This window comes from Eubalaena glacialis, chromosome 12 (genome assembly GCF_028564815.1).
Source record: "Eubalaena glacialis isolate mEubGla1 chromosome 12, mEubGla1.1.hap2.+ XY, whole genome shotgun sequence".
NCBI classification, from domain to species: domain Eukaryota; kingdom Metazoa; phylum Chordata; class Mammalia; order Artiodactyla; family Balaenidae; genus Eubalaena; species Eubalaena glacialis.
The window spans coordinates 67,850,475-67,862,890 of record NC_083727.1 but is presented as its reverse complement, the minus strand read 5'-3'; positions in this window follow the sequence as shown (position 1 = coordinate 67,862,890).

The following is a 12,416-nucleotide window of genomic DNA, read 5'->3' as shown; positions in this document are numbered from 1 at the left end:
CAGGATATGATTTCCAGGGACAATAATTTGTACCATAACATTGAAGTCAGTAAACTTTATCCCTATAAATCTCCTTGATTTTATAAAATAAAATAGGAAAGATTAAAATATGCAGGAAACAAAAAGCTGAGCAAAGGAAGACAGAAGAAAGAAGTGAGCAGTTCCCAAGTCTTTGATTTTTTCACTCTCCAGCACCCTCTTATAGGATCTGAGGATGTTGAGAAGATATAATGGGTTTTCTCAGGCAGAATTTGCAATGTGGTACCTTAAATGAGACATAGCAGGACAAAGTTAACATCAGATGAGAGAGAACGGAGTGAGATCTTTAGAGGGAGGATACCAAAGTCAGGAGGAGCCAACGCACTGAAGGAAGTTCTGTTAAGAAGAAACTGAGTTCTACTCATTGGGCAAATTCCTCAGAATTATGACTGAGGTTTATGATTTCAAAACCAGATGTTTTCAAGTGTATCGGAACCATAAAACCTCAGCTCAGTACTGCACAGGTGACACCTGGGGAAACTGGTGAAATCTGGATAGCTTTGAGTGGTGTTTTGTTCAAAAATTATTGAGCCACCTATATGTGGCAGACACTGTTTTACAAGCTGGCATGCAGAATTCTCATTCTAGTGATGAGATGGGATGGGGGAGGGAGACAGAAAATGAACTGACTATACATATATATATATATATATATATATGTATATATATGTATGTGTATATATATATATGTATATATATGTCAAGTTGTATGTTGTAATATCTGGAGGTGAAGAGTGTGCTGTGAAATCAAATAAAATAGAAGCTCAGGAGTCCCAGTGGTGGGGTCATTCTTAGACAGGGTGATTGGGTCAGAGAAGTTGTCCCTGATAAGGAGGCATTTGAGCAGAGATATGAGTGAAGTGAGGGGGTGAGCTCTGCAGCTATCCTGGGGAAAAGCTTTTCAGATACGGAGAAGAACAGGTGCAAAGGTAGAGTGGACTGAGGTAGAGTGGACTTGACATGCTCCGGGGACACCAAAAGGGCCACAGTGCCTGATGCAGAAGAGCAAGAAGGAGAGTAGCAGGAGATGATGCCAGAGGGCTAGCCAGTAGGTTCTAGCTCAGGTGAAATTTACAGGGGTTTCTGCAGAGAAAGAACGTGACCTGGGCTCAACTCCTAAAAGATCATTTCGTTTGCTAAGTCGAGGGGAGGACAAGAGAGGGAGCGCAGAGACCACTTAGGAGGCTATTGAGATAGACCAAGAGGGAGGTGATGGTAATTTGGACTGCACTGATAGCTATAAATGGAATCTAGATATATATTCAAAGTAAACTAGACAGGATTTATTGACAATTCAACTGTGGGATGTGAGAGAAAGCGGAGTCAGAGGAAATCCTAGACTTTGGCCTAAATAGCTGATTAACAGAGATTCCATTTCATGAGATGGGGAAGGCTACAGGAGGAGCGGGTATGGGGGGAAGTTGAAGTGTTTGCATCTGGATAAAGTAAACTTCAGATGCCTGTCGACATCTAAGTGAAAACGTCGAGTAGACAATTAAACATGGGAATTGAGACTTCAAGAGAGAGGTCCAGACTAGAGATGGATATCTGTGTGTCATAGAGACACACATAGAGAATCTGTTAGCATGGGTGAAGAAAAGAAGAGGTCTGAGGACGAGACCTGGGACATACCAACATTTATAGGTCAGAAGATGAAGAAAATGAAGATCTGGCCAAGGTAGCTGAGAAACAGCCCCAGTGAGAGAGAAGGGGAGAGGGGAGTGTAGCATCCTAGAAGCCAAGTAAAATAGGATGTCTCGAAAAGCAGGGGGTAATCCGTTGTGTCAGTGCTGCTGATGGGTGTTACTGATGAGGACATACCATTGATTTTTTAATGATCTGAGGGCATTGGTGTCTTTGACGGAGGGGAGTGGTAGGGACTCACCCTGGCTGGAGTGGATTTGAGAGAGACTGGGAGGAAAGGAAGTAGAGGCAATGGATATGGACCACTCTCTAGAGGAGCTTTGCTGTGAAAGACAAAATGGGGACATGGGTAGAGGGCGATGAGAGAAATTAGAGCTTGTTGGTGAGAAAAATCCAGTCAAGAGGGGAAACTGTTGAAGCCAAGAGAGAGGGGATAACTTTTGGAGTGAAGTACTTGAGTCAGGTAGGGCCAGTTCATCCCCACAAGAGGAGGGAAGGCAGCTCAGGTGGGGATGCTTGGGGATGCTGGTATGGGGTGGTAGGAGATGCTGGGAGTCCTTGTCTGAGTGATTCTGTTTTCTTAGGGGACTCAAAGCGAGGAGATCAGCTGATGGTGGAGGAGGGATGGGTGTAGGAATTGAAGGAGAGAGAAAAAGTGGACCAGTGCAGGGAGATGTAGCAGGACTGCTGGGCAGCACAGATGAAGTTTGAGGGTTGCTGCTAGAGTCTTTGTGGACATGCCACTGCCAGGAAGAGTTATTTCTCATTGTATAAAATCTCATACAAGTTTTGAAAAATAATCAGTGTATTCCAGACTAGAGAACATTGTAATTTTCCAGAGTAACTAGGATCATGCAGAAATTTTACTTCTAGCTATTGTTAAATTTGGCTGGCAGCCTTTTTGCTTTTTAACAACACGTCCCTCTTATTTATCCCATCTTTATCTCCCCCAAGATCACCTCAGTTCCTAAGAAGGACTTTGGAAATAGTCCTTAAGAAGAAAAAATGTTCTTACATCATTATCTATGGTAACATAGCCCAAGATCTTCTATTACAGTGAAGAATTGATGCCACATAAAATTTAAGTGAAATAGATTAATTCTTCTTCATTCACGATTGAATATTTCTTGTGCCGATGAGAGATGAAAAATTAGAAAACACTGGATCTTATCCTTAAGGAACTTAAATTTAGGTGGGGAGTCAAAGCTAACATAAATTAAACAATTGACAAATGCAGTGATTTTATATTACTTTTATTAATTATTTCATGTATTACTCATAATATTTAAAATTATTCACATAGAAATTGTATTTATTGGAATTTATACTATTGAAAAAATTGACTATTCAGAAAGATTTTTTTGGTATAATAGCAAAAAGAAAATAGAAAAATCTAAATGCCTTACAGCAGAGAATTAGCTGAATAAGTGGTGGCTCATATATAAAATTGAATATCATGGATTCATCAAAAATGATGTTGAAGAAGTACATATACTGGTATTTCAATGCTTTATTAGTACTCTTTTTTTTTTTTTTTTTAATTTTTGTCTGTGTTGGGTCTTCGTTTACTGTGTGAGGGCTTTCTCTAGTTGCGGCGAGCGGGGGCGACTCTTCATCGCGGTGCACGGGCCTCTCACTGTCGCGGCCTTTCTTGTTGCGGAGCACAGGCTCCAGACGCGCAGGCTCAGTAGTTGTGGCACACGGGCCTAGTTGCTCCGCGGCGTGTGGGATCTTCCCAGACCAGGGCTCGAACCCGTGTCCCCTGCATTGGCAGGCAGATTCTCAACCACTGCGCCACCAGGGAAGCCCAGTACATTTTTTTTTAATTGCAAAGCAGTATTATCCCCAAAGTGGAAAAATTGTCTAAGCGTCCATAGAAAAAAGTGTGGAAGGATATATACAGACCGTGTTAAAGTAGTTCCCTCAAGATGAAGAGCTTATGAGTGGTTTTTCTTTTTGCTTAACAGGTTTTAAAATTTTTTCTCTAATATAAATGTATGACTTCTGTAATAAAGAAAGCCAATAAAAGTTATAAAATTCAAGATGTGTGTAATTAAATTCTAATAAGAACTTAAGTGTTGTAGGTGTTAAGAGGAAAAAATATTTATGAGGGCTGAAACAGCGAGGAAGGTTTTCACCGAGAAGGTGGAATTTGAGTTGAACGTCAAGGCTGGGAAGGATTCAGAGGAGGAAAAGTGGCTGGACATTCAACACAAAAGGATCCCCAGAGGCTGGACTTTGGTCTGACCAAAGCGTCCATGTGTTGGAGTGTTAGGAAGGAGTGAGATGTTATGACATCAAGAAAGGTAGATCAGAAAGTTATGGGAGAAACTGCCTGCTGTGGTCAATAAACTGATTATTTTCACCAATTATTACATCTTTGCTTAAGAACCTTGAAAAAGTCTGGCTGTAGACAGAAGTAATCTGACAATTTTTGGATGACTATGAAAAGAAAGCCTTGATGATTTTATTCTAATACAAATGTACTCGAACTTGAAATTTTTTTCCTCAACCCAGCTTCTGAGTTTTTGAGGGACACAGAGCTGAGTTCACTAATTCTATAGCAGTTTCTCCCCAAAATATATGACTATACTTATAGTTTCTAATCTGTTTTTAAAAACAAACCTGTTTATGTGATATAAACTACACAAGGGCATCCAACCTGAACACTGGTGACAGCCGAGAGCTGGTCAGCACAGCTGTCCTGCGCCCACATGGATGCGTCAGGCACGGTGCCTGTGTGGATGACCGAGCTCTGGGCCTCGTCTGTCTCTCCATTTTCCGGAGATGCTTCCTACAAGCAGTCTCCCTCAGCACCGCACACCTAGGCGCTCACCTCACTGCACTTCAGAGGGTAGGTGTGTGTGGAAACCCGGTGACTCGTGCCCAGACTTAAATGGGGTGTTGGGTGATTTTGCAGATGGATGAAAACACTGAGGCCCTGTGTTTGTTCCAGTTTCACTTCAGCACCCTCTGGATTTACAGCTTTGCCCAGGTCTGTCATCGCCAGCCAAATCCTGTTGGTAGGTTTCCTCCATCCTTCATTTTCTGAGGCTGGAAAGGGCGGTGTGAAGGTTGGTCTAGGAGTGTCTCGGGATTGTGCTGGGCCGTGATCCAGAGAAAGGGACCCAGATTCCCAGATCTGATGACCAATTCGTGTGATCCAAAGCAGATACTGAATCAGAATGTTTGCTTATTAGTGTATTATAATCTCCAGTGGGTTATTTTCAGGATAGCCTACTTCAGTCTGGAGAGAGCAGAAACGAAACGCTAAAAATTCTTTTCTCTCAGACTTTCCTCTTTCAAATTCAGTGATAGACAACATGTTTCTCTTCCTTTTTGACCTCAACCTCACCTGTGGGTTCCTTTCAATCATAGAGAATATCTTTGAAAAATAACTGATTTGGAAATAATTTCAAACTTTTGGGAAACGTGCAAGATTAATACACAGAACTCCGTATCACCTCCCCCGAGATATCCCAATTGTTAATATTTTGACACACTTGTGTGTTCTTGCTCTCTTTCTCCCCTACCTCTTATTTCTATAGGTATCCACATACACACCCATTATTATTATTCTTTTTCTGAATATTTGAAAGCAAGTTTCAGCATGATGCCCATCAACCCCTAAATACATCAGAGGGTATTTTCAAAAGGTAACAACTCTGTCCTACACACAATGCAACATCCAAATCAGGAAGTCAGCATTGCTGCTGGCCAATCCGGAGATCCTATTCAAATTTCACCAACTGTCCCAACAACGTCTTTTCCCTTTCTGGTCCAAGATCCAATTCAGATTCACTGGTTGCATTTAGTTGCCGCATTTCTTTGTTCTCCTTCCATCTGGACCAGCTCCCTGGTGATGTCTCCTCAGCTCCTGCCCCACCACTGCCTCCAGGGAAAGGGCCAGGAAGGGGGAAAGGAAGCGTGACAATACTCCTTTTGACTGTTATTTGATTCAAAGTGTTGGTACTAAATTTACTGAGCTGTTCATTTAAGATTTGTGCAATCTTTGTAAGTTATGTCTCAGTTTTTTTTTAAAAAAAGAAATAACCAGGTGAAAACAAATGTTTGTGCTTAGTGGATAATTAATAAAGCATCCCAAGTGAATGAAGATCCCTCACCTCACAAGGACTTTGCATATGCTGTTCTCTTTGCCTCTTTTCTTCCCCAGCAAACTCCTATTCATCCCACTCTGCATTTAGTGAAACTTTTCACCACCCCCCCAGGTCAGAGCTGCTTTATGTGTACCTTGGACCCAGTCCTTTGCAGCGTTCATTACATTTATATTCCACTCCTCTTTTTAAATGTATTTTTAAAATTGTGGTAAAATGCACATAACATTTACCATCTTAAATATTTTTAAGTGTAGTGTTCAGTAATGTTGGGTACATTCCCATTGTTGTGCAACCATCACTACCATCCATCTCCAGAACTCTTTGCATCTTGCAAAATGGAAACTCTGTACCCAGAATCAACTCCCTTTTCTTCCCTCCTCTCAGCCCTTTGCACCCTCTCTTCTCCTTTTTTTCTCTATGAATTTGACTACTCTAGGTACCAGTTTATCCACATCCTTGCCAACACTTGTTATTTTTGTTTTTGTGTTTTGATAGTTGCCATCCTGATGAGTGTGAGGTGGTATCTCACTGCAGTTTTGATTTGCATTTCCCTTATGATTAGTGACCTTGAGCACTCTTTCATGTGCTTGTTGGCCATTTGTATATCTTTTTTGGGGAAATGTCTTTTCAATTTCTTTGCCAGTTTTTTGATCAGGTTATTTGTTCCCTTGTTGTTGAGTTGTAGGAGTTCTTTATATATTCAGGGTACTCGTTCTTTATCAGATATATAAATTGCAAATATTTTCTCCCATCCTCTAGGTTGCTTTTTCACTCTGTTGATTGTGTCCTTTGATGAACAGAAGTTTTTAATTCATGTAGTTCAATTTATCTATTTTCATTTATGTTGCCTGTGCTTCTGGTGTCATATCCAAGAAATTACTGCCAAATCCAATGTCAAGGAGTTTTCCCCTATGTTTTCTTCTAAGAGTTTTATAGTTTTAGCTCTTATGTTTAGGTATTTGATCCATTTTGGATTAACTTCTGTATATTGTGTAAGGTAAGGATTCAAATTCATTCTTTTGCATATGGATATCCAGTTTTCCTAATGCTATTTGTTAAAAAGGCTATCTTTTCCCCATTGAATGATGTTGGTACCCTTGTCAAAAATTATTTGACCATGTATGCAAGGGTTTATTTCTGAATTCTCTATTTTATTCGATTGGTCTCTGTGTCTGTCTTTATGACAGTACAGCATTGCTTTGATTACTGTAGCTTTGTATTGGGTTGGCCAAAAAGTTTGTTCGGGTTTTTCTGTAACATCTTCAGAAACTTTTTGGCCAACTCAATAGTAAGTTTTGAAATCAGGAAATGTGACACCTCCAACTTTATTCTTCTTTTTCAAGATTGTTTTGTCTCTTCAGGGTCTTTTGAGATTTCATATGAATTTTAGAATGATTTTTCTATTTTTTGCAAAAAACACCATTGGGATTTTAATAGGGATTGCATTAAATCTGTAGATCACTTTAGGCAGTATTGACATCTTAACAGTATTAAGTCTTCCAATCCATGAACATGGGATGCTTTTTCCATTCATTTATGTCTTTTAAAACTTCTTTCAGCAACATTTTGCAGTTTTCAAGGGTACAAGTCTTTGCATTTTTGGTTAAGTTATTCCTAAGTACTTTATTCTTTTGATGCTATTGTAAACGGAATTGTTTTCTTAATTTAGTTTTTGGATTGTTCATTTGTTTCCTCTTTTTGGAGTGGAATGATTTGTTCAATTTTAATCTCTTTCTTTAGGCTGTAAGCTTCAGGAGTGTAGAAACAGTGTCTGGTTTCACTCACAGCTCCACCCCAAGTTCTTTGTATAGTGGTAGTCGCTGAATACATGCTCAGTAAATACTGGTTAAATTTTTCTAACAGTGTCAGGCTGGCTTAGTAGACTCACTGTCTATTCTTGTATGTGAATGAAGATTATGCTGATGATGAACCATTTATCTTGACTATCTTTTCAGCCCTCCACCCTTAAAAAAAAATAAAACCAATATTTATTCAGTGCTTACTGTATGCTGAGCATCTTTGTATTTTTTTTTAATTTGATAAATTCTTTTTTTATTATGTTTTTAATTGGAGTATAGTTGCTTTACAATATTGTGTTAGTTTATGCTGTACAGAAAAGTGAATCAGCTATACGTATACATATATCCCCTCTTTTTTGGATTTCCTTCTCATTTAGGTCACCATAGAGCACTGAGTAGAGTTCCCCATGCTATCCAGTAGGTTCTCATTAGTTATCTATTTTATACATAGTATCAATAGTGTATATATGTCAATCCCAATCTCCCAATTCATCCCACCCTCTCCTTTTCCCCCTTGGTATCCATACGTTTGTTCTCTACATCTGTGTCTCTATTTCTGCTTTGTAAATAAGATTATCCATACCAGATTTTTCAGACTTCACATATATGCATTAATATACAATATTTGTTTTTCTCTTTCAGACTTACCTCACTCTGTACAACAGTCTCTAGGTCCATCCACGTCTCTACGAATGACCCAGTTTCGTTCCTTTTTATGGCTGAGTAATATTTGATTGTATATATGTACCACATCTTCTTTATCCATTCCTCTCTTGATGGGCATTTAGGTTTCTTCCGTGTCCTGGCTGTTGTAAATAGTGCTGCAATGAACATTGTGGTACATGACTCTTTTTGAATTATGGTTTTCTCGGGGTATATGCCCAGTAGTGGGATTGCTGGGTCATATCGTAATTCTATTTTTAGTTTTTTAGGGAACCTCCGTACTGTTCTCCATAGTGGCTGTATCAATTTACATTCCCACCAGCAGTGAAAGAGGGTTCCCTTTTCTCCACACCCTCTCCAGCATTTATTGTTCGTAGATATTTTGGTGATGGCCATTCTGACCGGTGTGAGGTGATACCTCATTGTAGTTTTGATTTGCATTTCTCTAATAATTAGTGATGTTGAGCATCTTTTCATGTGTTTGTTGGCCATCTATATGTCTTCTTTGGAGAAATGTCTAGGTCTTCTGCCCATTTTTGGATTGGGTTTTTGATTTTTTGATATTGAGCTGCATGAGCTGCTTGTATATTTTGGAGATTAATCCTTTGTCAGTTGCTAAGCATCTTTGTATGTTTTACTTTATTTCTCACAACAACCCAGTGAGGTGGGCATAGAGTCAGAATATACCTTGTTGAAAGCTAGTGTTCTGGAGCCAGACTTCCCGAATTTGAACCTGGTTCTTGCACTTGCAAACTGTGTGCTCTTGGACAAGTTACTTCATCTGTTTGTGCCTCAGATTTCTATAATATGGGATTCCTAAAATGCACACCCCTTGATTTGTACTCAGGATTAATTAAGATATTTTATGTCAGTTTCTCAGCACATAGTAAGTGCTTCGTAAATCTTAGCAATTATTATCTCAACTTGGTAAATATGGGAGCCGAGGTATAAAGAGGAAAAGCTGCCTGTGATCACTCCCAGGCAGTCTAGAATCCCTAAGTACCTAAGCCCTGCACTAAAGTGCCCCCCCATGTACACCATTCTCCCCTATATTTGAGACCAGGCAATGAGGAAACTTACAAGCCCCTGAGGGATAAAATGTGTGAAGGGTCTGTGAGAAATGGAACCTCCCAGGCGGCCCTTTCATTTTTCAGAAATTCACTAGGAACTGCTGGGGAGACTCAGGGTGTCCTGAGGAGAAATCTGACTCTACAGACTAGAAGTCTTCACTCAGTAGATCAAGCTCTGTCTGTAGATCTCCAGTGCAGACCAGCCAGACAGCCAGCATGGCTCAGGTGGACCCATCGCAGAGTGGGGAGGGCATTAGGGGAGCGTGAAGGGCATTTCCAGCATTATCTCAGGCCAGAAGCAGAGGCTAGAGTCTGGCTCACCCTCCCTCTGTGTGCAGACTTTGCTTTCAGCGCAGGCACACCACCCTCGTCTTTGCCCTGTTTCCAGTGATTCCAGGGCTCTGGAGAAACATCTTCCCCTTTAGAAAAGACCAGGACACTCGTCCCAGACCTCCAAGTTCAGGGGAAGCAATGACCATTGCAATAGTCACATTTGCAGTGGGTTCACTAATATCAATGGCTAATATTTGTTGAGCACCCATTGTTCTTAGTGCTTTACCTGCAATATCTTATTATATCCTTGGATGACCGACACATCCTAGTTTTCCCAGGAGTTTCCCACTTTTTGCAATAAAAGTCCAGCATCCTGGAAAGCCCTTCAGCCCCGGGCAGACCAGGAGGGTTGGTCACTTTGTTTTATCTTCACCACCACCTGGGGAAGCAGGAATCTTGTCACAGAGGAGTGGAGTGCTTTCCTAAAGAGGTACCTCCATCAAGTATCCGAGGCAGATAAAAAGAAACGAAATTGAGTTATTTGTAGTGAGGTGGATGGACCTAGAGTCTGTCATACAGATTGAAATAAGGCAGAAAGAGAAAAACAAATACCGTATGCTAACACATATATATGGAATCTAAAAAAAAAAAATGGTTATGAAGAACCTAGGGGCAGGACGGGAATAAAGACACTGACCTACTAGAGAATGGATTTGAGGACACGGGGAGGGGGAAGGGTAAGCTGGGATGAAGTGAGAGAGTGGCATGGACATGTGTACACTACCAAATGTAAAATAGATAGCTAGTGGGAAGCAGCCGCATAGCACAGGGAGATCAGCTTGGTGCTCTGTGACCACCTAGAGGGGTGGGATAAGTAGGGTGTGAGGGAGACACAAGAGGGAGAGGATATGGGGATATATGTATACGTATAGCTGATTCACTTTGTTATACAGCAGAAACGAACACACCATTGTAAAGCAATTATACTCCAATAAAGATGTTTAAAAAAATTCATATTAGGATGAAAATTTTACAATAAACTGTCTTAGAAAACTAAAAAAAAAAAAAAAAAGTATCCGAGGCAGGATTTGAACTCGTGAGGTCTAGCTCCAGAGCTTGTTCTCCTAACCGATACACAATGCTGCCCAAACCAGTGAAAGCAGCCTCTGCAAGTAAATACTTGGGTTTGGTCCAGATACCAAATGGATGGCAAATAGTACTGGCAGCTCTAGGAAAAATAGTAAATTGCACAATATGAAATTTCCCAAAATTAAAAATGGAAACTCATACTTTATTGCTGACAAAATGCCAAAGATTGCTTTCTAGACTCCCTGGCTCTCAGATTTGGTTTATTCTGCTTTTGGTTGTGCCTTTTATTTTGGTGAGAGTGAACATGGGGACCAGACCTGCATTGTCGGGGTGGGGTGGGGGGGAGTCACGTTAAGGCAGGGAGGAGCAAAGTGAGATTCCAGTTCTCTGTGGTGGGCTTTCATCTCCTCCACTTCCTCTGTCATCTTTGTGGAACATCAACCAGTTAGCTGACACCTTAGTCCTAGTCTTCTTTTGCCAGGTGGCAAAACATTAGCTCTGCTCCTGCTCAGAGTGTGTGTAAGGAGGTAGCTCATTTAGCTTCTGTATTAGTCAGGATTCACCAGAGGAACAGAAAGAACAAGATAGATAGATAGATAGATGATAGTTAGATAGATGATAGATAGATAGATAGATGATAGATAGATAATGATAAGTGATAGGTAGATGATAGATTGATAGATGATAGATAGATGATAGAAAGATAGATGATAGATAGATGATAAATGATAGGTAGATGATAGATAGATGATAGGTAGATAGATGATAGATAGATGATAGATAGATGATAGATGATAGTGATAGATGATAGATAGGTAGATAGATAGATAGATAGATGATAGATAGATGATAAATGATAGATAGGTAGATGATAGATAGATGATAGATAATAGATGATAGAAGATAGATGATAAATGATAGATGATTGACAGATGATAGATGATAGTGATAGATGATAGATGATAGTGATAGATGATAGATAGGTAGATGATAGGTAGATGATAGATGATAGATGATAGATAGATGATAGATGATAGTGATAGATGGTAGATAGGTAGATAGATGATAGATAGATGATAAATGATAGATAGGTAGATGATAGATAGATGATAGATGATAGATGATAGATGATAGATAATAGATGATAGAAGATAGATGATAAATGATAGATGATAGATAGATGATTGAGAGATGATAGATGATAGTGATAGATGGTAGGTGGATAGATGATAGATGATAGATAGATGATAAATGATAGATAGGTAGATGATAGATAGATGATAGATAAGAGATAGATGATAGAAGATAGATGATAGTGATAGATGATAGATGATAAATGACAGATAGATGATAGTGATAGATGATAGAAGATAGATGATAGATAGATGATAGATAGATGATAAATGATAGATGATAGATGATAAAAGATAGATGATAGAAAGATAGATGATAGATGATAGATAGATGATAAATGATAGATGATAGATAGATGATAGGTGATAGATAAATGATAGATAGATAGATAGGAGAGATTTATTATAGGAATTGACTCATGCAGTTGTGGAAGCTGAGAAGTCCCACAATCTGCCATCTGCAAGCTGGTAAATCAGGAAAGCCAGTGGAATAATTGAGTTGGAGTCTAAAGACCCAAGAACCAGGAGGTCTGACGTCCAAGGGCAGAAGATGGGCATCCCACCTCTAGGAGAAAGAGCAAATTCACC